At 39.1% G+C, this 25636-nt stretch overlaps 1 protein-coding gene across 1 annotated transcript in view; it reads left to right on the forward strand.

Annotated features, from left to right (window-relative positions):
- The window catches only part of mrtfbb (myocardin related transcription factor Bb), a 230500-nt gene that overhangs the window by 92279 nt on the left and 112585 nt on the right, over positions 1-25636 (forward strand). The window contains exon 3 of the mRNA XM_062049993.1: positions 20029-20182. The gene's annotated coding sequence lies outside the window, so the exon portion shown is untranslated. The remainder of the gene's footprint in view (positions 1-20028; positions 20183-25636) is intronic.

The raw sequence follows: 25636 nt of genomic DNA on the forward strand, positions 1-25636 counted from the left end.
CTAAATCCTTTATACATTGACAGAAGGCAAACATAATAAAAAAAAAACGTGAATAATAATAGAACAATATTGTTTTTCTTCTGCCAAAGAAAGTATATTGTGTGTGTGTGTTGTTTATTTAATTTATATAAAACTTAGTTTAAGGAATACAACGTGTATTGGTACTTTTTGAGCACGTTCAACAATGCCGTGATCATTTTTAGAGATGTCCGATAATATCGGCCTGCCGATATTATCGGCCGATAAATGCTTTAAAATGTAATCTCAGAAATTATCGGTATCGGTTTCAACCTCCCGATTTTCCGGGGAGATTCCCGAATTTCAGTGCCCTTCCGGGAATATCCCGGGGCAACCATTCTCACGAATTTCTCCCGATTTCCACCCAGACAACACTATTGGGGGCGTGTCTTAAAGGGACTGCCTTTAGCTGACCTCTACAACCTGTCGTCACGTCCGCTTTTCCTCCATACAAACAGCGTGCCGGCCTAGTCACATAATATATGCGGCTTTTACACACGCACTTAAGTGAATGCAAGGCATACTTGGTCAACAGCCATACAGGTCACACTATAAACATTTTTAACACTGTTACAAATATGCGCCACACTGTGAACCCACACCAAACAAGAATGACAAACACATTTCGGGAGAACATCCGCACCGTAACAGAACAGATACCCAGAACCCCTTGCAGGCCAAAGCTGTGTGCCTTCATTGTTTTTGTAGCTGTTGTTTTGAGGCATGTTTAAAAAAAATTAAAAAGAATGCACTTTGTGAAAGTCAAAGTATAGTATTTCCCATAGTTGTAGTGGGTATCAGGATTATCTCAAAGAGAGCATGTCCCAAATTCCAAGCTGCTGTTTTGAGGCATCTTAAAAAAAATAATGCACTTTGTGACTTCAATAATAAATATGGCAGTGCCATGTTGGCATTTTTTTCCATAACTTGAGTTGAAGCTGTTCTCTTATTTTGGAAAACCTTGTTTTTGATTGATTGATTGAAACTTGTATTAGTAGATTGCACAGTACAGTAAATATTCCGTACAATTGACCACTAAATGGTAACACCCGAAAAAGTTTTTCAACTTGTTTAAGTCGGGGTCCACGTTAATCAATTCATGGTAAAGTTACATTGTTTAATGCATCCAGCGGGGCATCACAACAAAATTAGGCATAATAATGTGTTAATTCCACGACTGTATATATCGGTATAGGTTGATATCGGAATCGGTAATTAAGATTTGGACAATATCGGAATATCGGATATCAGCAAAAAAGCCATTATCGGACATCTCTAATCATTTTGGTCAAAATAACGGTGATATGAACTTTCCATATTGTTATACCCAACAATGGCTAGCTAGTTTGAATGCTAACATGAATACAAAAGACATGTACGCCTTTCCCCATTCAGAAACAACATATACCATCTTTCCATCCATCCATCCATCAATTTCCGACCGCTTATCCCTTTCTAAACTTGTATAAACACATCACTGTCTGAGCAACTACGATATTTAATTGTGCACATTTAAACTACAGGTTGTGCTCCCTTAGTGGTGCGATCCATACTCAGAGGAATATGACACGGACGTTTCTACTTCAGGAAGTGAACGTCACAAGGGAGGATCGGGTTTAGATCAGGGGATGTCGTGTGTTTGTGAAGCCCTATGACACACTTGTGATTAAGGGCTATATGAATACATTTTGATTGATTGATAAACCAGACATGCAACCCTGAAACCTTCACAATTTCAAATGTAAAATAACAAACATATCGAAAGACCTATATTAATGCCCTGCAGTAGCACTTTGCACCGGTACTAAAACTACAATTGAGAACATTCCCAGAGCATATAATCGCAAAACAACTACCGTATTTTCCAGACCATAAGGCGGATTTTAAAGGCCTACTGAAACCCACTACTACCGACCATGCAGTCTGATAGTTTATATATCAATGATGAAATCTTAACATTATAACACATGCCAATACGGCCGGGTTAACTTATAAAGTGACATTTTAAATTTGCCGCTAAACTTCCGGTTCGAAACGCCTCTGAGGATGACGTATGCGCGTGACGTAGCCCGGCGAACACGGGTATGCCTTCCACATTGAAGCCAATACGAAAAAGCTCTGTTTTCATTTCATAATTCCACAGTATTCTGGACATCTGTGGTCGTGAATCTGTTTCAATCATGTTCATTGCATTATGAAGAAGGAAGCTGAGCAAGCAAAGAAGAAAGTTGTCGGTGCGAAATGGACGTATTTTTCGAACGTAGTCAGCCACAACAGTACACAGCCGGTGCTTCTTTGTTTACATTCCCGAAAGATGCAGTCAAGATGGAAGAACTCGGATAACAGAGACTCTAACCAGGAGGACATTTGACTTGGATACACAGACGCCTGTAGAGAACTGGGACAACACAGACTCTTACCAGGATTACTTTGATTTGGATGACAAAGACGCAGACGTGCTACTGTGAGTATGCAGCTTTGGCTTTTTTTTGCATATGTACGTAACTTTTTTAAAATATATAAGCTTTATGAACCTTGGGTTAGGTGAACGGTCTTTTGGGCTGAGTGATTGTGTGTGTTGATCATGTGTTTGAATTGTATTGGCGTGTTCTATGGAGCTAGGAGCTAGCAGAGGAGCTAGCATAACACGTACCGTACCTACGTGCGCGTCACGTACGTAACTTTTTAAAAATATATAAGCTTTATGAACCTTGGGTTAGGTGAACGGTCTTTTGGGCTGAGTGATTGTGTGTGTTGATCAGGTGTTTGAATTGTATTGGCGTGTTCTATGGAGCTAGGAGCTAGCAGAGGAGCTAGGAGCTAGCATAACAAACACGCAGGTGTTATTATGCAGGATTAATTTGTGGCATATTAAATATAAGCCTGGTTGTGTTGTGGCTAATAGAGTATATATATGTCTTGTGTTTATTTACTGTTGTAGTCATTCCCAGCTGAATACCAGGCACCGTGAGTATGTAGCCTTGGCTGCTAAACATTCGATAACTTGACCGTATGTGCGCGTCACGTACGTAACTTTTTAAAAATATATAAGCTTTATGAACCTTGGGTTAGGTAAACGGTCTTTTGGGCTGAGTGATTGTGTGTGTTGATCAGGTGTTTGAATTGTATTGGCGTGTTCTATGGAGCTAGCAGAGGAGCTAGGAGCTAGCATAACAAACACGCAGGTGTTTTTATGCAGGATTAATTTGTGGCATATTAAATATAAGCCTGGTTGTGTTGTGGCTAATAGAGTATATATATGTCTTGTGTTTATTTACTGTTGTAGTCATTCCCAGCTGAATATCAGGTCACCCCCGGCTCTCACAGCATCTTCCCTATCTGAATAGCTTCAACTCCCCACTAGTCCTTCACTTGCACTTTACTCATCCACAAATCTTTCATCCTCGCTCAAATTAATGGGGAAATTGTCGCTTTCTCGGTCCGAATCTCTCTCACTTCATGCGGCCATCATTGTAAACAATAGGGAACTTTGCGTATATGTTCAACTGACTACGTCACGCTACTTCCGGTAGGTGCAAGCCTTTTTTTTATCAGATACCAAAAGTTGCAATCTTTATCGTCGTTGTTCTATACTAAATCCTTTCAGCAAAAATATGGCAATATTGCGAAATGATCAAGTATGACACATAGAATAGATCTGCTATCCCCGTTTGAATAAAAAAAATTCATTTCAGTAGGCCTTTAAGGTGCCCAGCCAATGAGCGGGTCTAGTCAGGGCTATTTTCATACAAAAGGCGCACCGGATTATAGGGCGCATTAAAGGGGTCATATTTTTTCTGAAGACTTCCTTGTGGTCTACATAACATGTAACTGTGGTTCTTTGGTCAAAATGTTCCATAGATGATGTTTTACAGATCATCTTCAAGCCGCTTTCTGACAGTCGCTTCGGGATGCGCCGTTTTGTGGGCGGTCTTATTAACGTGGCTAACATTCGGCGGTGTCTTCTCCCCGTCGTCTTTGTTGTAGCGGTGTAGCGTGCAAGGACGGGAGTGGAAGAAGTGTCAAAAGAAGGAGCTAACTGTTTTAATGACATTCACACTTTACTTCAATCAATAACGGAGCAGCATCTCCTCATCCGTGGCTCACTAGTGCAACAACAATGCCGGAAATGTGTCCCGTGAAAAAAAAGTCAGACCGTAACTCTCTAATAACTAAAGTTCCTTGGGTGAATAATGTAAACTCACTACACCGGTATGTTTTAGCGCTTTCATGGCGAGTTCACTGACAGATATAAGTAAGAACTTTACTCTACTTTATATTAGAAATGGCAACAGCGGAGGATGAATGTCCCATAACAAGAAGGTAGACAAAAAGAAGAAGCTTATCCACTACGGTGTCGGCACGGACTACAAAGGCGGACGCCTGCAAATTTTCAGGGCTATACAGATCCCAAATACAGATCAGCAGGTACCAGAAGGTAAGAAAAGTTGCTTTTGCATAATATTGTGAAACAAAAGCCAGATAATAAGTCTTACTTTATACACACACACACACACACCATAATACTCGTATGTTGAAGTACAGTACAATCCATCAAGCGGTGCGGCTTCATAGCTTACCAAAGTCCTACTAAAACATTTTGATAGATTTTTGAGCACCGTGTGTAATGTTCTATATTTTCAATGGAACATATAAAATTTTGGTATTGATTACTTGAGCCATATTGCAGTCTACATGTATCTCTTATGTGTGACTGCCATCATATTGCAGTCTACACGTATCTCTTATGTGTGACTGCCATCATATTGCAGTCTACACGTATCTCTTATGTGTGACTGCCATCATATTGCAGTCTACACGTATCTCTTATGTGTGACTGCCATCATATTGCAGTCGACACGTATCTCTTATGTGTGACTGCCATCATATTGCAGTCGACACGTATCTCTTATGTGTGACTGCAATCATATTGCAGTCGACACGTACCTCTTATGTGTGACTGCCATCATATTGCAGTCTACACGTATCTCTTATGTGTGACTGCCATCATATTGCAGTCTACACGTATCTCTTATGTGTGACTGCCATCATATTGCAGTCGACACGTATCTCTTATGTGTGACTGCCATCATATTGCAGTCGACACGTATCTCTTATGTGTGACTGCAATCATATTGCAGTCGACACGTACCTCTTATGTGTGACTGCCATCATATTGCAGTCTACACGTATCTCTTATGTGTGACTGCCATCATATTGCAGTCTACACGTATCTCTTATGTGTGACTGCCATCATATTGCAGTCGACACGTATCTCTTATGTGTGACTGCCATCATATTGCAGTCTACACGTATCTCTTATGTGTGACTGCCATCATGTTGCAGTCTACACGTATCTCTTATGTGTGACTGCCATCATATTGCAGTCGACACGTATCTCTTATGTGTGACTGCCATCATATTGCAGTCGACACGTATCTCTTATGTGTGACTGCCATCATATTGCAGTCGACACGTATCTCTTATGTGTGACTGCCATCATATTGCAGTCGACACGTATCTCTTATGTGTGACTGCCATCATATTGCAGTCTACACTTATCTCTTATGTGTGACTGTCATCATATTGCAGTCTACACGTATCTCTTATGTGTGACTGCCATCATATTGCAGTCTACACGTATCTCTTATGTGTGACTGCCATCATATTGCAGTCGACACGTATCTCTTATGTGTGACTGCCATCATATTGCAGTCGACACGTATCTCTTATGTGTGACTGCCATCATATTGCAGTCGACACGTATCTCTTATGTGTGACTGCCATCATATTGCAGTCGACACGTATCTCTTATGTGTGACTGCCATCATATTGCAGTCTACACGTATCTCTTATGTGTGACTGCCATCATATTGCAGTCTACACGTATCTCTTATGTGTGACTGCCATCACAGTGTCCTGGGCATGACGTTAAAGTGCATCCAGCAGTGGAGGCTCCTCTATGGGGTCTTGGGGCACTAGGAGGTTAACCCCTTTACTACTGTTACCCCAGGTGGCCCTTGGCAAAGGCCTAGTACCTGACTGCCCCCTAGCCAGGGATACGGTGAAGACCTTAACGGCGGAGCAGGCGGAAGTTGGTAGATTTAAGAACTACCACAACGGCTGCGATGGCGGAAGAAGGCTGCAGCAGAAAAGGGTCCCCAGTCGTCTTGGACTCCATGCCACTGGACCCTGACCCGGATCTGTCAAGGATCGTGTGGTGACTGTCTGTGCACCAGTCTCCCCACGATAAACAAAGTCACGCACAGGCATCCTCCATAAAGGGATACACCCCTACCAGGAGGATCGTCATACTCGTTCGAGTGACCGGCGATGATGACTGGTTCAGGCCCGGCCCTAACCAATCTGGCGCCCTAGGCAAGATTTTAGGTGGCGCCCCCCCACATCGGCAGTGAAGTTTTGACCTTTTTTTTTTACTTAAAGAAAGCAAATTAACAATGACAATAGTTAACAAGATTTAAAAAAATAAGGATAAATAAATGAATACAAAAAATAAAAAATGAATATATAAATTCAATATTTTTTACATACATAAACACAAAATAAAACGTGTCAACAAGTTGCATAAAATAAATAAAAAATACAATATAAATAAGGCACTGCACAAAACAAGATATCAAACCAGTATGACTTTAACAACTATATTACAAAAAAAGGAATCCTACAGAGTTCTCTATTTGTGCTTTTTAATATTGCATTAACTAGAATGACTTACAAATTACTGTACACTAGGGAGTACTGTAATTACTAGAGATGTCCGATAATATCGGTCTGCCGATATTATCGGCCGATAAATGCGTTAAAATGTAATATCGGAAATTATCGGTATCGTTTTTTTTTTATTATCAGTATCGTTTTTTTTTTTTTTTTAATTAAATCCACACAAAAAACACAAGATACACTTACAATTAGTGCACCAACCCAAAAAAACTCCCTCCCCCATTCACACTCATTCACACAAAAGGGTTGTTTCTTTCTGTTATTAATATTCTGGTTCCTACATTATATATCAATATATATCAATACAGTCGGCAAGGGATACAGTCCGTAAGCACACATGATTGTGCGTGCTGCTGGTCCACTAATAATACTAACCTTTAACAGTTAATTTTACAAATTGTCATTAATTACTAGTTTCTATGTAACTGTTTTTATATTGTTTTACTTTCTTTTTTATTCAAGAAAATGTTTTTAATTTATTTATCTTATTTTATTTGATTCATTTTTTTAAAAAGTAGCTTATCTTCACCATACCTGGTTGTCCAAATTAGGCATAATAATGTGTTAATTCCACGACTGTATATACCGGTTGATATCGGTATTGGTTGATATCGGTATCGGTAATTACAGAGTTGGACAATATCGGCATATCGGATATCGGCAAAAAGCCATTATCGGACATCCCTAGTAATTACCTAACGTTACATTGTTATTTTCCATAACAATTTAGCCCCCTCCACAATATTAACCCGACGTTAAAACAGAACTAGCTATTTATTGATTAGCAATTGCCGAATCATGTAACATTAGCTTAATGCTAAAAAGACAGGTGAGGTTACTATCACATTCTGTAACAGACAAATAATTTCATGTAGGCTAACGTTACCTACCTGCTACCTCTGTCTTTTTCTCGTTTCTCCTCTTCTTTTCTGTCGAGTTTTGAGAAAATGAAAGGATTTTAAGTGCGCCTTATAATGATAAATGGGTTATACTTTTATAGCGCTTTTCTACCTTCAAGGTACTCAAAGCGCTTTGACAGTATTTCCACATTCACCCATTCACACACACATTCACACACTGATGGCGGGAGCTGCCATGCAAGGCGCTAACCAGCAGCCATCAGGAGCAAGGGTGAAGTGTCTTGCCCAAGGACACAACGGACGTGACTAGGATGGTAGAAGGTGGGGATTGAACCCCAGTAACCAGCAACCCTCCGATTGCTGGCACGGCCACTCTACCAACTTCGCCACGCCGTCCCCCGAAAAATACGGTAAACAAAGTTGCAAAATGCAACACAGTACACTGGCGTTATTTCTAAATAAAGTAAGTAGCACACATTTTCAGCTCAGCTCTTATTTTTGGAGGAGGGCGAAGTAAAATGGTCTTGCCAAGAAGGATTGCATTTTCTACTAAATAGCTGCAAACAGCTGCATGACTCCTGCATATCTGGCAAAGTTACTGCGTCCTTCGGGCAGTTGACCACGGCGCTGTAATTCTGACACAGAGATGGAGAAAATGGCATTCTCTCACAATGCGGGATTTTCACGTAATGACTTTCTGTTTTGATGTAAAAAAAGATTGTAGCGGATTGACTTTATCGCTCATCTTTCAATAAAAGACGAGGTCATCTATGTTGTTAATAATGAGACATTTCAACCCAAAGAAAGGGCAGTTAAAGCTGAGAAGGACGCCGTCAGGTCAGGAACATGAACGTTTAACCTCAGTGTCACTCATGCACTGGTGTGATGTACTCGCAAGGACTTTGATGCATTCATCGTGAGACAAGCAGAACATTCATAGCCTCTTTGTGTGCACGTACACTTAAGTTGCATCTCCGTCTGCTGGACTTCAAAGCCGCTCTAATTCTGCTCATTTGGGCTCTATATTTATCTGTTCTTTTTTAAAAGAGGACGCTTTTAACATGAGAGCCGAGGACAGGTTGACAGGAAGGAGAACTTCAAAAGTGTAATTTAGGAGAATACGCTTGTATTAGGTAGTATTCTTTGAACTCATAGTAAGATACCAAAACGTTATAATAGGCACCGCACCTTCTGCCCGATTGCAGCTGGGGTTGGCTCCAGCACCCAAAATGAATGGATGGATGCCTTAATGATGGTTTTCTGCGTATCTCGCTTTAAAGCACACAGTTCGGTTAAAGGCCTACTGAAATGAAATGTTTTTATTTAAACGGGGATAGCAGATCTATTCTATGTGTCATACTTGATCATTTCGCGATATTGCCATATTTTTGCTGAAAGGATTTAGTATAGAACGACGACGATAAAGATCGCAACTTTTGGTATCTGATGAAAAAAAAAGGCTTGCCCCTACCGGAAGTAGCGTGACGTAGTCAATTGAACATATACGCAAACTTCCCTATTGTTTACAGTGATGGCCGCCAGAAGTGAGAGAGATTCGGACCGAGAAAGCGACGATTTCCCCATTAATTTGAGCGAGGATGAAAGATTTGTGGATGAGGAAAGTGCAAGTGAAGGACTAGTGGGGAGTGGAAGCGATTCAGATAGGGAAGATGCTGTGAGAGCCGGGGGTGACCTGATATTCAGCTGCGAATGACTACAACAGTAAATAAACACAAGACATATATATACTCTATTAGCCACAACACAACCAGGCTTATATTTAATATGCCACAAATTAATCCCGCATAAAAACACCTAGGTGTTTGTTATGCTAGCTCCTAGCTACTAGCTACTAGCTCGAGCTAGTTATAGCTCGAGCGGGTAATATGGACGGGATCCCGTATATATAACCCGCCAATACAATTCAAACACCTGCACAACACACACACTCACTCAGCCCAAAGGACCGTTCACCTAACCCAAGGTTCATAAAGCTTATATATTTAACCAAAGTTATGTACATGACACGCACGTACGGGCAAGCGATCAAATGTTTGGAAGCGCGCGGGTGGGACCTGATATTCAGCTGTGAATGACTACAACAGTAAATAAACACAAGACATATATATACTCTATTAGCCACAACACAACCAGGCTTGTATTTAATATGCCACAAATTAATCCCGCATAACAAACACCTAGGTGTTTGTTATGCTAGCTCCTAGCTCCTAGCTACTAGCTCGAGCTAGTTATAGCAAGCGATCAAATGTTTGGAAGCGCACTCACGGTATCGCGTCTGTGTATCCAAATCAAAGTCCTCCTTGTAAGAGTCTGTTGTCCGAGTTCTTCGATCTTGACTGCATCTTTCATCTTTCGGGAATGTAAACAAAGAAGCGCCGGCTGTGTACGTGTTGCTGCTGACTTCCCTCGCAAAATAGACGCTTCGCACCGACAACTTTCTTCTTTGCTTGCTCAGCTTCTTTCTCCATAATGCAATGAACAAATTGCAACAGATTCACCAACACAGATGTCCAGAATACTGTGGAATAATGACATGAAAACAGAGGTATTTCGTATTGACTTCAATGGTGTCCGAATACTTCCGTTTCAATGATTGACGTCACGCGCATACGTCATCATACCGAGACGTTTTTAAGCGGAAGTGTGGCGGGAATTTTAAAATTGCACTTTGTAAGTTAACCCGGCCGTATTGGCATGTGTTGCAATGTTAAGATTTCATCATTGATGTATAAACTATAAGACTGCGTGGTCGGTAGTAGTGGCTTTCAGTAGGCCTTTAATGTTTGATGCAGTCATCAAACGAAATGCAAAACGACACTGCCTAACCTTTTTGTGAACAGAAGGGTTGGGCAAAAGTAACGGTATAACGATATACAGTACAAGCCAAAAGTTTGGACACACCTTCTCATTCAATGCGTTTTCTTCCGATAGTGGCTTTTTTGCCATTTTCCGATATTGTCCCACTCTTAATTACCGATTCCGATATCAACCGATACCGATATATACAGTCGTGGAATTAACACATCATTATGCCTAATTTTGTTGTGATGCCCCGCTGGATGCATTAAACAATGTAACAAGGTTTTCCAAAATAAATCAACTCAAGTTATGTAAAAAAAAAAATGCCAACATGGCACTGCCATATTTACTATTGAAGTCACAAAGTGCATTATTTTTTTTTAACATGCCTCAAAATAGCAGCTTGGAATTTTGGACATGCTCTCCCTGAGAGAGCATGAGGAGGTTGAGGTGGGCGGGGTTGTATCGCAACACCGTTAAATTTCCTGTCCCTCACTCAATGTGTAATGTGTGGTAAATCGGAACACCTTTGTACCGTAGCCAATGTTTTGTACGAATAAATGTACCGCTGATTTATTAGTGATCCAAGAGAGTGACAAGCGGTAGAAAATGGATGGATGGATGTAAGTTGAGCATACAGCAGTCTTCAAAAAAATGGGATAAACTATAACATTTGTTTTTGTCAGAATTTGGTGTGACTTTGTCCTAAAAACTATGATTTCAGTTTGTGCGATTTCACCATGGCATATCCGCAGCTTGTTGATAGTCTTGTGGAAAAAAACATCCAGCTTGAATGTGGTTGCTTTTTAATGCAATGTTCAACTACATTGTCCAGTTATGAGTTTGCCACGCTGACGCTTCCATTTGTAAATGTCACTGTCGATTGCTGCCTCATGGTCACTTATTCTCACTTCAAAGGCTTTCTAGGGCACTTGATGGACGGCTGTTGGACAAAGACAACATCAGCAAATAGGATATGTACAAATATGATACAAAAAATGATAGCAAAGAAGCAGTTAGTGAAGTAAATATTAATAACATAGAAATGACAATGAACATTATTGCACTACAAATTCAGCAATAAAAATAACTGGACTTGACAACTAATCAACATTGAGTCATTTACCATTTGTTTAATGGTTCTAAAACAATGGTGTCCAAAGTGTGGCCCGGGGGCCCGCAGCATGATTTTTATTGGTCCTTGGCAAATTGGATAAATTAAATCGTGGAGGTCTCGTCCCTCCGGGTTCCTTGGACCACCAAGGACGGACATGACAGCCTCGTTCATCTTTCTTAACAATGATTTATTTTGCAATAAATCTTCTTTTCAGTCCTTTCTGTCGGTCTCACTCTCACTCTCGTTCGGGCTCGTTTTTCTGTTCCACCATCAACAACAACTCTCTCAATTATGGAGGACTCACACCTCCGGGTTCCTCGGACCACCAATGACGGACATGACAGGCTTGACGGTTTGGAGATGTTGTTTATTTTTCAATAAACCTCCTTCTCTGGTCGCTTTTCAGCACTCACCTCTTCTCCCCGTCTCGCTCTTCCGGTCGCTTTTCAGCCTTCCGCGTCTTCTTCTCCGTCTCGCTCTCGCTTCCGCTCGGGCTCGGGTTCGTTCTCGGCCATCCACTCCGACTTCACCATCAAGAAAGATTTGTGTCCTATCTTTTTTTACACCTATTTGAGTGTAATATTCCAAACCAGAGCAGTGACTTTAATTGACGTAAATGGACAGTAAAAGATGAAGCGACACACTTTTTCATCCCTATAGCGAGATGAGCACGCTGAGTGACAGTGAACACGCCACGTCGATCCTGCCATGTCATTTGTCCTCAAATTATGCAGACCATTCACTGGTGACCGTTTATCCGCCACTCGCTCGCTTGACATTTTTACCCTTTTGTCTTCCTATTAATTTTTACCAACACACGTGTACACACACACACACGCACACACACACACACACACACGATCAAATAGGCAGTATAGTGCAGGGGAAACGCTGTCATGGTAACAGAAGAAGTAGCCATCGTGATGACCGTGAGCGAGACATGGCGGATGTGATGTGATATCACAGCTGCACATCATTACTACAAGATCTAGCAGGTGTCATTTTTAAAGGTCAACACTGGATTTCGGATGTGTCGTGGATTTTGTTTAATTGACACTTTAATTACCGACTCCTCTATTTCAGTCATTTTCTAATTCTCTCTAATGTCATTTTACTGTGATCATGTGCCTTCATGGCTTTCTTTTTAGTTTTCTGTCTTCTTATCTGGATTACACTTTTTTGCAAGGCCTGGGTGATATGGTCTAAAAATACAATCCCTCATTTTTTTCACTAATCACACTAGAGATGTCCAATAATGGCTTTTTTGCCGATATCCGATATTCCGATATTGTCCAACTCTTAATTACCGATTCCGATATCAACCGATACAGATATATACAGTCGTGGAATTAACACATTATTATGCCTAATTGTGTTGTGATGCCCCGCTGGATGCATTAAACCAGTGTTTTTCAACCTTTTTTGAGCCAAGGCACATTTTTTTCATAAAAAAAATACGGAGGCACACCACTAGCAGAAAAAGTTAAAAAAATGAAACTCCACCAGGTTGTCTTGCCTTATTTTGAGTTTGTTGTTGTTTCCTGTGTGTAGTGCTTTACTTCCTGTCTTGCGCTGTTATTTTGGTGACCTTTCCTGTTTGGTTCTCCTGTAGCAGCTTCACGCCTTCCTTTGAGTGCTATTGCCCGCACCTGCTTTGTTTTGGCAATCAAGACTATTTAAGTTGTGCGTACGCTATCCTTCTTTGTGGGGACATTGTTGATTGTCATGTCATGTACGGGATGTGCTTTGTGGACGCCGTCTTTGCGCCACACGCTGTAAGTTTTTGCTGTCGTCCAGCATTCTGTTTTTGTTGACTTTGTAGCCAGTTCAGTTTTACTTTTGTTTTACAAAGCCATCCCTAAGCTTCAGTGCCTTTTCCTATTTTTGGTTTAGGCTTTACATATATTTTTACCTGCACGCTGTCTCCTGCTGTGCTCTGCATATTGGGATCACGAAAAACCATCCTTGACGCGTTCCCACTTCTACAAAGCAATGAACTACCTGCTGCCACCTAGTGGTATGGAGTATTACAAGATTACCCTGCCAAAGCTCTACACAGCACAGGCACTAGACAACGGCACATTATTATGATTATTGATTTGCAAAAAATATTTTTTGGACCAATTAGGTGAAGTTGCATAATTTCCCACGGCACACCAGACAATGGCACAGTGGTTGAAAATCACTGCATTAAACAATGTAACAAGGTTTTCCAAAATAAATCAACTCAAGTTATGGAAAAAAAAATGCCAACATGGCACTGCCATGTTTATTATTGAAGTCACAAAGTGCATTATGAAAATAATTTCCACAATATATTAAAATATAAAAATGCAATGTTATGAGCATAAATTTGTTGGTTAAAAAAAGAAATAATACCAATTTTATTTTTTCAAAGTCACAGTATTGTGAGAATATTAATAAAAAAGTCATAGTTATACAGAAAAATATGTCACAATATCGCTGTGTACATACATCTACTGATGCTTAGTCTGGACACATCCTCAGTGACCTCTTGGATTGACCGGGCGTATACGTCCCTTGTGTGGGCTCTGTGCCGAGGATGTCGTTGTGACTTGTGCAGCCCTTTGAGACTTTTGTGATTTAGGGCTACATAAATAAACATTGATTGATTGATTGATTTTTGTTTTTTAACATGCCTCAAAACAGCATCTTGGAATTTGGGACATGCTCTCCCTGAGAGAGAACGAGGAGGTTGGGGTTGGGGGAGGGGGGTCGAGGTTGAGGTAGGGGTAGGTGGTAGCGGGGGGTGTATATTGTAGCGTCCCGCAAGAGTTAGTGCTGCAAGGGGTTCTGGGTATTTGTTCTGTTGTGTTTATGTTGTGTTACGGTGCGGATGTTCTCCCGAAATGTGTTTGTCATTCTCGTTTGGTGTGGGTTCACAGTGTGGCGCATATTTGTAACAGTGTTAAAGTTGTTTATATGTACACCCTCAGTGTGACCTGTATGGCTGTTGACCAACTATGCCTTGCATTCACTTGTGTGTGTGAAAAGCCGTAGATATTATGTGACTGGGCCGGCACGCAAAGGCAGTGCCTTTAAGGTTTATTGGCGCTCTGTACTTCTCCCTACGTCCGTGTACACAGCAGCGTTTTAAAAAGTCATACATTTTAGTTTTTGAAACTGATACCGATAATTTCCGATATTACATTTTAATGCATTTATCGGCCGATAATATCGGCAGTCCGATATTATCGGACATCCCTACTTTTGATACTTTAAATGCAGCCTCTGCCATCTTGTTTTTATTTGTAGCATTTTCCACTCAATCTTGTATGCACCGTGGGAGATAGGTATCGGAGAAGTTCTTGTCACATTGAAGTTTACCACTTTTAGTGTCATGACTGGAGTATCAAGTACCAAGTCATCTCGCCTGTTAAAGTTGTGCGTCGAGTGTAGAATACCGACGGTACCCAACAGCCCATTCAGGACCCCCAACAGAGCCCCTGCTTATTTGGAGCCGCCGCCTTTCACAAGTCTCTCCGGTGTCTTGTCAGGCTCATTACGGCGAGGCAAGAGTTCACTTCCCTGCTTAACGATGTGAGCTTCACGGGCGATAACGAGCCTCCTGGCTGCCGCTTGTCTGCATCCAACAGGCGCTGCTTGTTGCCTTTCACTGCATGGACACACCAGGATTTTTACTTCCATGCTCGCATGACTGCACTGCAAAAAGTCAGTGTTCAAAAACAAGAAAAAAAATACAAAAATGAGGGGTATTTTATTTCAATTAAGCAAAATTATCTGCCAATAGAACAAGAAAATTTGGCTTGTCAAGACTTTCCAAAACAAGTAAAATTAGCTAACTTCAACGAACCCAAAAATACCTTAAAATAAGTATATTCTCACTAATAACAAGTGCACTTTTCTTGGTAGAAAAAAAAGAGACCTTTTTGCCCAATATGTTGAAAAATATTCTTAAATGAAGTAAATGCTAGTGCCATTATCCTGACATAATGATATGCGCTTGGCATTACATTTCTTAAAACCAGCAAAGTTGTACTAAAAACTAATTTATTATATATAATTGTAATTTTGAAGAATTAATCTGAATGTGCATGAACTATTTCTGTTCAAAATTGTTAGAAATGTCACATGTTAAATGTTTAAATATTAACTGTCAGTTTACTGTACTGTGCCAACTGTACTACTATATGAGTACGTGTTTTCTATTGTTTCATTGAAAATAAAACAGCAAAGTCCATTTGGCTGTCATCTGTTTTAATTGAGCCAAAATTGTGTCAAAGTCATGTTTTTTTTTTCATGCTTGAAATAAGAAATGATTACTTTAAAAAAGTAGTTTTATACTTGTGAGTGTTGATGACACAGCTTTGCAACAGTTGATATTCTAGTTTCAAGCATGTTTTACTCAATATAGGTCATCAAATCTCAGCAACAAGCTGTAATATCTTACTGAGATCATTTAGGACCAAAGCCCTTAAAACAAGTAAAACACTCTAACATAAAATCTGCTTAGTGAGAAGAATTATCTTATCAAACAGAAAATAAGCAAATATCACCCTTATTTGAGATATTTAATCTTACTTAGATTTTAGTTTTTGCAGTGTGATGCCAAGTTGATTATATGGAATATTTTTTTTTAAATTTTAATTTAAGTTTAGCTTTTCATTCGGTGTTGGGTGTTGTTCGAAATTGACCCCCATTCAATCATTGAAAACATTTAATGCTGACACTGCAAAATATTTAACAATAACACTTCATTGTACTGTAATATACAGTACAGGCCAAAAGTTTGGACACGCCTCATTTCAATGCGTTTTCTTTATTTTCATGACTATTTTACATTGTAGATTGTCACTGAAGGCATCAAAACTATGAGACCTGTGAAGTGAAAACCCTTTCAGGTGACTACCTCTTGAACTTCATCGAGAGAATGCCAAGAGTGTGCAAAGCAGTAATCACAGCAAAGGGTGGCTATTTTGAAGGAACTAAAATATAAAACTTGTTTTCAGTTATTTCACCTTTTTTTTGTTAAGTACATAACTCAACATGTGTTCATTCACAGTTTTGATGCCTTCAGTTTTCATAGTCATGGAAATAAAGAAAACACATTGAATGAAGAGAAGGCGTGTCCAAACTTTTGGCCTGTACTGTATATATAATATTGAATATTGTAATAATAAATAATAATAATGGATTAGGTTTATACAGCGCTTTTTCTATGCTCTAAATCAGTGTTTTTCAACCACTGTGCCGCGGCACATTAGTGTGCCGTGAGATACAGTCTGGTGTGCCGTGGGAGATTATGTAATTTCACCTATTTGGGGTAAAAAATATTTTTTGCAAACCAGTAATTATAGTCTGCAAATGATGTGTTGTTGTAGAGTGTCGATGCTGTCTAGAGCTCGGCAGAGTAACCGTGTAATACTCTTCCATATCAGTAGGTGGCAGCAGGTAGCTAATTGCTTTGTAGATGTCGGAAACAGCGGGAGGCAGTGTGCAGGTAAAAAGGTGTCTAATGCTTAAACCAAAAATAAACAAAAGGTGAGTGCCCCTAAGAAAAGGCATTGAAGCTCAGGGAAGGCTATGCAGAACAAAACTAAAACTGAACTGGCTACAAAGTAAACAAAAACAATGCTGGACGACAGCAAAGACTTACTGTGGAGCAAAGATGGCATGACAATCGACGATGTCCCCACGAAGAAGGATAAAAAGAAAGTAGATGCGGGAAATATCGCTCAAAGGAAGACATGAAACTGCTACAGGAAAATACCAAAAAAAGAGAAAAAGCCACCAAAATAGGAGCACAAGACAAGAACTAAACCACTACACACGGGAAAACAGCAAAAAAGTCCAAATAAGTCAGGGTGTGATGTGACAGGTGGTGACAGTACACCTACTTTGAGACAAGAGCTATAGTGATGCATGCTTGGTTATGCTTTATAGTCATGCCCAACCATTGCGACGACGACTTTTTATGGTCAACTGAGTTTAGTTTTTTAATGATTTTTGCTGGTGGTGTGCCTCCGGATTTTTTCAACACAAAAAATGTGCCTTGGCTCAAAAAAGGTTGAAAAACACTCCTCTAAATAATAATGTGTTTAACCCCGCTAGCAGGTTATGCAATCATTGCCGTTGGTTTGTCATTTAGTTAGTTAAATAAACACTAAAATAACTCAAAAAAGTTTGGGAGGATTTTTATGAAATGTTAAGGAAATGGCCGAAATGTGATAAAGATCAACTGATTAGATTGTGGATCTGATCTGGATCATTTGTAGTTTACTACAACGTTTCCGTTTCTGTGCGTATGTCAATGCAAGCGTCCCCGCCTCCACCCAAAGAGACAAAGATAGTGGAGGACTGACAAGAGGCTTCACTCCGTTTCTTTCATTCCACTATAGATAACTCGAAAAGTTGTGCACACACTTTAATGAAACTTTCAGAAAATGTCAGAAAAAAGTCATTACATCTTGGTTTTGATCCAGGACCTTTTACTATTGGGAAGTAAAGCCTGGTGGAGGTTCGGCTCTCAGAGTGTATTTCTAGTTCTATTATGCAAATGAAAATAAAAAAGAGCTTTTTCTATTTAATTAAATGTAATTATGAAAGAGAAAAGAGTCAACAATATCATTTTGAGTATGTATGTATTGGCAAAAAAAAACGTAATTGTAGTTTTCGATTATAAAAATAACAGTATACCTAAAGTTTTGTCTTAATTTCAATGTATTTGTTTATTCTGATTCTAAATCAATTCTTAATTTTCTAAATTTTATTTTTTTTAAAAGTATTTTTTCTTTGCAAAAGAATACATTTTTGGATTAAAAACATTATTGAAATTATTACTGATACTGTTTATTTTTATTAATTTTTGGTTTTCTTTTTTCCAGCATTGTATTGGTATGTCTTCTCAATTGCTTTGTACACTGCAAAAAGTCAGTGTTCAAAAACAAGAAAAAAAAATACAAAAATGAGGGGTATTTTACTTGAACTAAGCAAAATTATCTGAAAGAAAATTTGGCTTGTCAATACTTTCCAAAACAAATCAAATTAGCTAACTTCAATGAACCCCAAAATACCTTAAAATAAGTATATTCTCACTAATAACAAGTCTACTTTTCTTGGTAGAAAAAAAAGAGAACTTTTTGCTCAATATGTTGAAAAATATTCTTAAATGAAGTAAATGCTAGTGCCATCATTTTAACATAATGATATGCACTAGGCATTACATTTAATTATACTAAAAACTAATTTATTGTTCTTAATGGAAATTCAACAAGGCAACCGCTTGTTACTCTCGGGGTCTACTAGCCGCTCAGGCAATTCATACGGTCTAAAAATGCATTTTTCCATCGACATGACATCATCGCGCCAAGTGTGTGCTCTTTTAGTCAATTAGTGCGCATATATACAGCCCGGCCCCCGGCCAAAATGTTTTTAATTGTAATTTTGAAGAATTTATCTGAATGTGCATGAACTATTTCTGCTCAAAATTGTTACAAATGTCACATGTTAAATGTTTAAATATTAACTGTCAGTTTACTGTACTGTGCCAACTGTACTACTATATGAGTACGTGTTTTCTATTGTTTCATTGGAAATAAAACAGCAAAGTCTATTTGGCTGTCATCTGTTTTAATTATGAGACACAATTGTGTCAAAGTCATGATTTTTTTTTCATGCTTGAAATAAGAAATGATTACTTTAAAAAAAAAGTAGTTTTATACTTGTGAGTGTTGATGACACAGCTTTGCAACAGTTGATATTCTAGTTTCAAGCATGTTTTACTCAATATAGGTCATCAAATCTCAGCAACAAGCTGTAATATCTTACTGAGATCATTTAGGACCAAAACCCTTAAAACAAGTAAAACACTCAATACATACAATCTGCTTAGTGAGAAGAATTATCTTATCAGACAGAAAATAAGCAAATATCACCCTTATTTGAGATATTTAATCTTACTTAGATTTCAGTTTTTGCAGTGTACAGGATTGGGTTTGAGTTGGGGTTGCTTTACTTTCTTTTATTAGATTGATTAATATTCTTTGTTTTTGTAAATAAAATGTGAAAAATATATTTTTTTAAAGATGTTTTTTTAGGCCAACACTGGGCATATTAGTTGTACGTCAGCAGCCAAGAGGAACTTCTGTAACCTGTTTTGAAAAGGTGTTTATTATAATTTGTACACCAAATAATATTTAATGAGAATCGTGTTGAATCGAGATTTGATTCTGAATCGAATCGACACAATTTTTTTTATTTTATTTTAATTTTACAGTGTTTTCATTTTCATCACAGACCAGTACTTTAGAGTAATAAAGTTAAGCAATCATTTTAAATGCGAATGCCTTTGCAAAACACAAGTTCAAATTTACAGACGCTTTTTTGAAAAACATTCTATTGTAGTTTCACTTCCTGTGAGTGCTTTGTGTGCATATTATAACATGGATTCCAGTGAGGATTTGACCTTTTCTGTGTTTCTTCTATTTCCAGGTTGGATAAACTGTGGATGTCGATTTGCACAATGAGTGAGGACAGCCTACGTATGCCACAGCACACATACTGCACCAACACTGTGCTGCCATCCCAATGTCATTTGACTCCGCTGTAGCCGTCATGCTCCAGGGTTTGTCCTGGCGTCTCCCAGGTGAGTCCCCCGTGCTAAATGTCCGTCACAGCTTTGTGGTGGTTGTCTGTGTGACTTTGTGCTAGAGATACACTTATGCAAGAGTACTTGGAGACAGTAGCCCTCTGCCAAGGCTTTAACATTTATTCACATGCAAATAGGGCTGGACAATTATGACACGAATAATAATCACAATTATATTGATTGATATTAAAATCACGATTATTCATTAATTTGAAAACATGAGTATTTATTGTACCACCAAAACTTACCGGTAACTTTAATATTATCGAGTTCAAATATTTTATTTCCTAATTTTTTTCATCTTTTATTTGTTTTTTTCAATTCTTTTAATTTTGACAGTACCACATAAGATATGTTTTAATTGCCGAAGCGGGTTTATTGAATGTTAAATGCACTAAAAAATAGTGTGCAAGTGTGTTTCTGTATAGTATTACTCCAGCCGTGTCCATGTGGTGACATAAATGACGGTATTTTGAGAGGTGAAGTCGGGCTAAGTAGGACATCACTAAAGGCCTAGGTGAGAAACGCACGGCCCGCCACTGGTATTATCCTTTATTATGTTAGCGCAGTCACACCGGATGTGGCGCACAGCGCTGTTGTTGTGAAGGGGGGCAGCGTGCCTGACTGGTAAGGAGACGACTTGAGGCTGTCCTGATCTTACATTGATGATGTTTACTAGGGCTGCGAATCTTTGGGTGTCCCACGATTCGATTCAATATCAATTCTTGGGGTCACGATTCGATTTTAAATGGATTTTTTTCGATTATAAATCGATTTTTTTCCGATTCAACGCGATTCTCGATTCAAAAACGATATTTTTCCGATTCAAAAGGATTCTCTATTCATTCATTACATAGGATTTCATTAGGATCTACCCCAGTCTGCCGACATGCAAGTAGAGTAGTAGATTTTTGTAAAAAGCTTTTATAATTGTAAATGACAATGTTTTATCAACTGATTGCAATAATGTAAATTTGTTTTAGCTATTAAATGAACCAAAAATATGACTTATTTTATCTTTGTGAAAATATTGGACACAGTGTGTTGTCAAGCTTATGAGATGCGATGCAAGTGTAAGCCACTGTGACACTATTGTTCATTTTTATTTTATTTATTTTATAAATGTCTAATGATAATGTCAATGAGGGATTTTTAATCACTGCTATGTTGAAATTGTAACTAATATTGATACTGTTGTTGATAATATTCATTTTTGTTTCACTACTTTTGGTTTGTTTTGTGTCGTGTTTGTGTCTCCTCTCAATTGCTGTTTATTGCAGTTCTGAGTGTTGCTGGGTCGGTTTTGGAATTGGATTGCATTGTTATGGTATTGCTGTGTATTGTTTTGTTGGATTGATTAATTTAAAAAAATAAAGAATAAAAAAAATCGATTTTTGAAAAATGAGAATCGATACTGAATCGTACAATGTGAGAATGGCGATTTGAATTCGAATCGATTTTTCCCCACACCCCTAATGTTTACAACAACACAAGCAGATGACTTGTGTTGTGCGTCCATGGATTGTTCTTGCCGACTTTAGTTTCACAGTTTGGTCGCTGTTTCAAGGGGCCGTCTTGACATTGTTTAGTTTAGGACTGGTTTCGAGGACAAATCAGCTAGCGAATCAGTCTAGTCGCCATCAGTTCAATGCCCTTAGAATACAATGACCATAAAAAAAGGGATGAAGTGCTGGCTGTCCAGAGTCGGGACCCGGGGTGGACCGCTTGCCTGTGCATCGGTTGGGGACATCTCTGCGCTGCTGACCTGTCTCCACTCGGGACGGTCTCCTGCTGGCCCCACTATGGACTGGACTCTCACTATTATGTTAGATCCACTATGGACTGGACTCTCACTATTATGTTACATCCACTATGGACTGGACTTTCACTATTATGTTAGATTCACTATGGACTGGACTTTCACTATTATGTTAGATCCACTATGGACTGGACTCTCACTATTATGTTAGATCCACTATGGACTGGACTCTCACACTATTATGTTAGATCCACTATGGACTGGACTCTCACTATTATGTTAGATCCACTATGGACTGGACTCTCACTATTATGTTAGACCCACTATGGACTGGACTCTCACTATTATGTTAGATCCACTATGGACTGGACTCTCACACTATTATGTTGGATCCACTATGGACTGGACTCTCACTATTATGTTAGATCCACTATGGACTGGACTCTCACTATTATGTTAGACCCACTATGGACTGGACTCTCACTATTATATTAGATCCACTATGGACTGGACTCTCACTATTATGTTAGATCCACTATGGACTGGACTCTCACTATTATGTTAGACCCACTATGGACTGGACTCTCACTATTATGTTAGATCCACTATGGACTGGACTCTCACACTATTATGTTAGATCCACTATGGACTGGACTCTCACTATTATGTTGGATCCACTATGGACTGGACTCTCACTATTATGTTAGATCCACTATGGACTGGACTCTCACTATTATGTTAGATCCACTATGGACTGGACTCTCACTATTATGTTAGATCCACTATGGACTGGACTCTCACACTATTATGTTAGATCCACTATGGACTGGACTCTCACTATTATGTTAGATCCACTATGGACTGGACTCTTACTATTATGTTAGATCCACTATGGACTGGACTCTCACTATTATGTTAGATCCACTATGGACTGGACTCTCACTATTATGTTAGATCCACTATGGACTGGACTCTCACTATTATGTTAGATCCACTATGGACTGGACTTTCACTATTATGTTAGATCCACTATGGACTGGACTTTTCACTATTATGTTAGATCCACTATGGACTGGGCTTTTCACTATTATGTTAGATCCACTATGGACTGGACTCTCACTATTATGTTACATCCACTATGGACTGGACTTTCACTATTATGTTAGATTCACTATGGACTGGACTTTCACTATTATGTTAGATCCACTATGGACTGGACTCTCACTATTATGTTAGATCCACTATGGACTGGACTCTCACACTATTATGTTAGATCCACTATGGACTGGACTCTCACTATTATGTTAGATCCACTATGGACTGGACTCTCACTATTATGTTAGACCCACTATGGACTGGACTCTCACTATTATGTTAGATCCACTATGGACTGGACTCTCACACTATTATGTTAGATCCACTATGGACTGGACTCTCACTATTATGTTAGATCCACTATGGACTGGACTCTCACTATTATGTTAGACCCACTATGGACTGGACTCTCACTATTATATTAGATCCACTATGGACTGGACTCTCACTATTATGTTAGATCCACTATGGACTGGACTCTCACTATTATGTTAGACCCACTATGGACTGGACTCTCACTATTATGTTAGATCCACTATGGACTGGACTCTCACACTATTATGTTAGATCCACTATGGACTGGACTCTCACTATTATGTTGGATCCACTATGGACTGGACTCTCACTATTATGTTAGATCCACTATGGACTGGACTCTCACTATTATGTTAGATCCACTATGGACTGGACTCTCACTATTATGTTAGACCCACTATGGACTGGACTCTCACTATTATGTTAGATCCACTATGGACTGGACTCTCACACTATTATGTTAGATCCACTATGGACTGGACTCTCACTATTATGTTAGATCCACTATGGACTGGACTCTCACTATTATGTTAGACCCACTATGGACTGGACTCTCACTATTATATTAGATCCACTATGGACTGGACTCTCACTATTATGTTAGATCCACTATGGACTGGACTCTCACTATTATGTTAGACCCACTATGGACTGGACTCTCACTATTATGTTAGATCCACTATGGACTGGACTCTCACACTATTATGTTAGATCCACTATGGACTGGACTCTCACTATTATGTTGGATCCACTATGGACTGGACTCTCACTATTATGTTAGATCCACTATGGACTGGACTCTCACTATTATGTTAGATCCACTATGGACTGGACTCTCACTATTATGTTAGATCCACTATGGACTGGACTCTCACACTATTATGTTAGATCCACTATGGACTGGACTCTCACTATTATGTTAGATCCACTATGGACTGGACTCTTACTATTATGTTAGATCCACTATGGACTGGACTCTCACTATTATGTTAGATCCACTATGGACTGGACTCTCACTATTATGTTAGATCCACTATGGACTGGACTCTCACTATTATGTTAGATCCACTATGGACTGGACTTTCACTATTATGTTAGATCCACTATGGACTGGACTTTTCACTATTATGTTAGATCCACTATGGACTGGGCTTTCACTATTATGTTAGATCCACTATGGACTGGACTCTCACTATTATGTTAGATCCACTATGGACTGGACTCTCACTATTATGTTAGATCCACTATGGACAGGACTCTCACTATTATGTTGGATCCACTATGGACTGGACTCTCACTATTATGTTAGATCCACTATGGACTGGACTTTCACTATTATGTTTGATCCACTATGGACTGGACTCTCACTATTATGTTAGATCCACTATGGACTGGACTTTCACTATTATGTTAGATCCACTATGGACTGGACTTTCACTATTATGTTAGATCCACTATGGACTGGACTTTTCACTATTATGTTAGATCCACTATGGACTGGGCTTTCACTATTATGTTAGATCCACTATGGACTGGACTCTCACTATTATGTTAGATCCACTATGGACTGGACTCTCACTATTATGTTAGATCCACTATGGACTGGACTTTTCACTATTATGTTAGATCCACTATGGACTGGACTCTCACTATTATGTTAGATCCACTATGGACTGGACTCTCACTATTATATTAGATCCACTATGGACTGGACTCTCACTATTATGTTAGATCCACTATGGACTGGACTCTCACTATTATGTTAGACCCACTATGGACTGGACTCTCACTATTATGTTAGATCCACTATGGACTGGACTCTCACACTATTATGTTAGATCCACTATGGACTGGACTCTCACTATTATGTTGGATCCACTATGGACTGGACTCTCACTATTATGTTAGATCCACTATGGACTGGACTCTCACTATTATGTTAGATCCACTATGGACTGGACTCTCACTGTTATGTTAGATCCACTATGGACTGGACTCTCACACTATTATGTTAGATCCACTATGGACTGGACTCTCACTATTATGTTAGATCCACTATGGACTGGACTCTTACTATTATGTTAGATCCACTATGGACTGGACTCTCACTATTATGTTGGATCCACTATGGACTGGACTCTCACTATTATGTTAGATCCACTATGGACTGGACTCTCACTATTATGTTAGATCCACTATGGACTGGACTCTCACTATTATGTTAGATCCACTATGGACTGGAATTTCACTATTATGTTAGATCCACTATGGACTGGACTTTT

The sequence above is a fragment of the Entelurus aequoreus genome, linkage group LG06, assembly GCF_033978785.1.
Source record: "Entelurus aequoreus isolate RoL-2023_Sb linkage group LG06, RoL_Eaeq_v1.1, whole genome shotgun sequence".
In the NCBI taxonomy this organism is placed as follows: Eukaryota; Metazoa; Chordata; class Actinopteri; order Syngnathiformes; family Syngnathidae; genus Entelurus; species Entelurus aequoreus.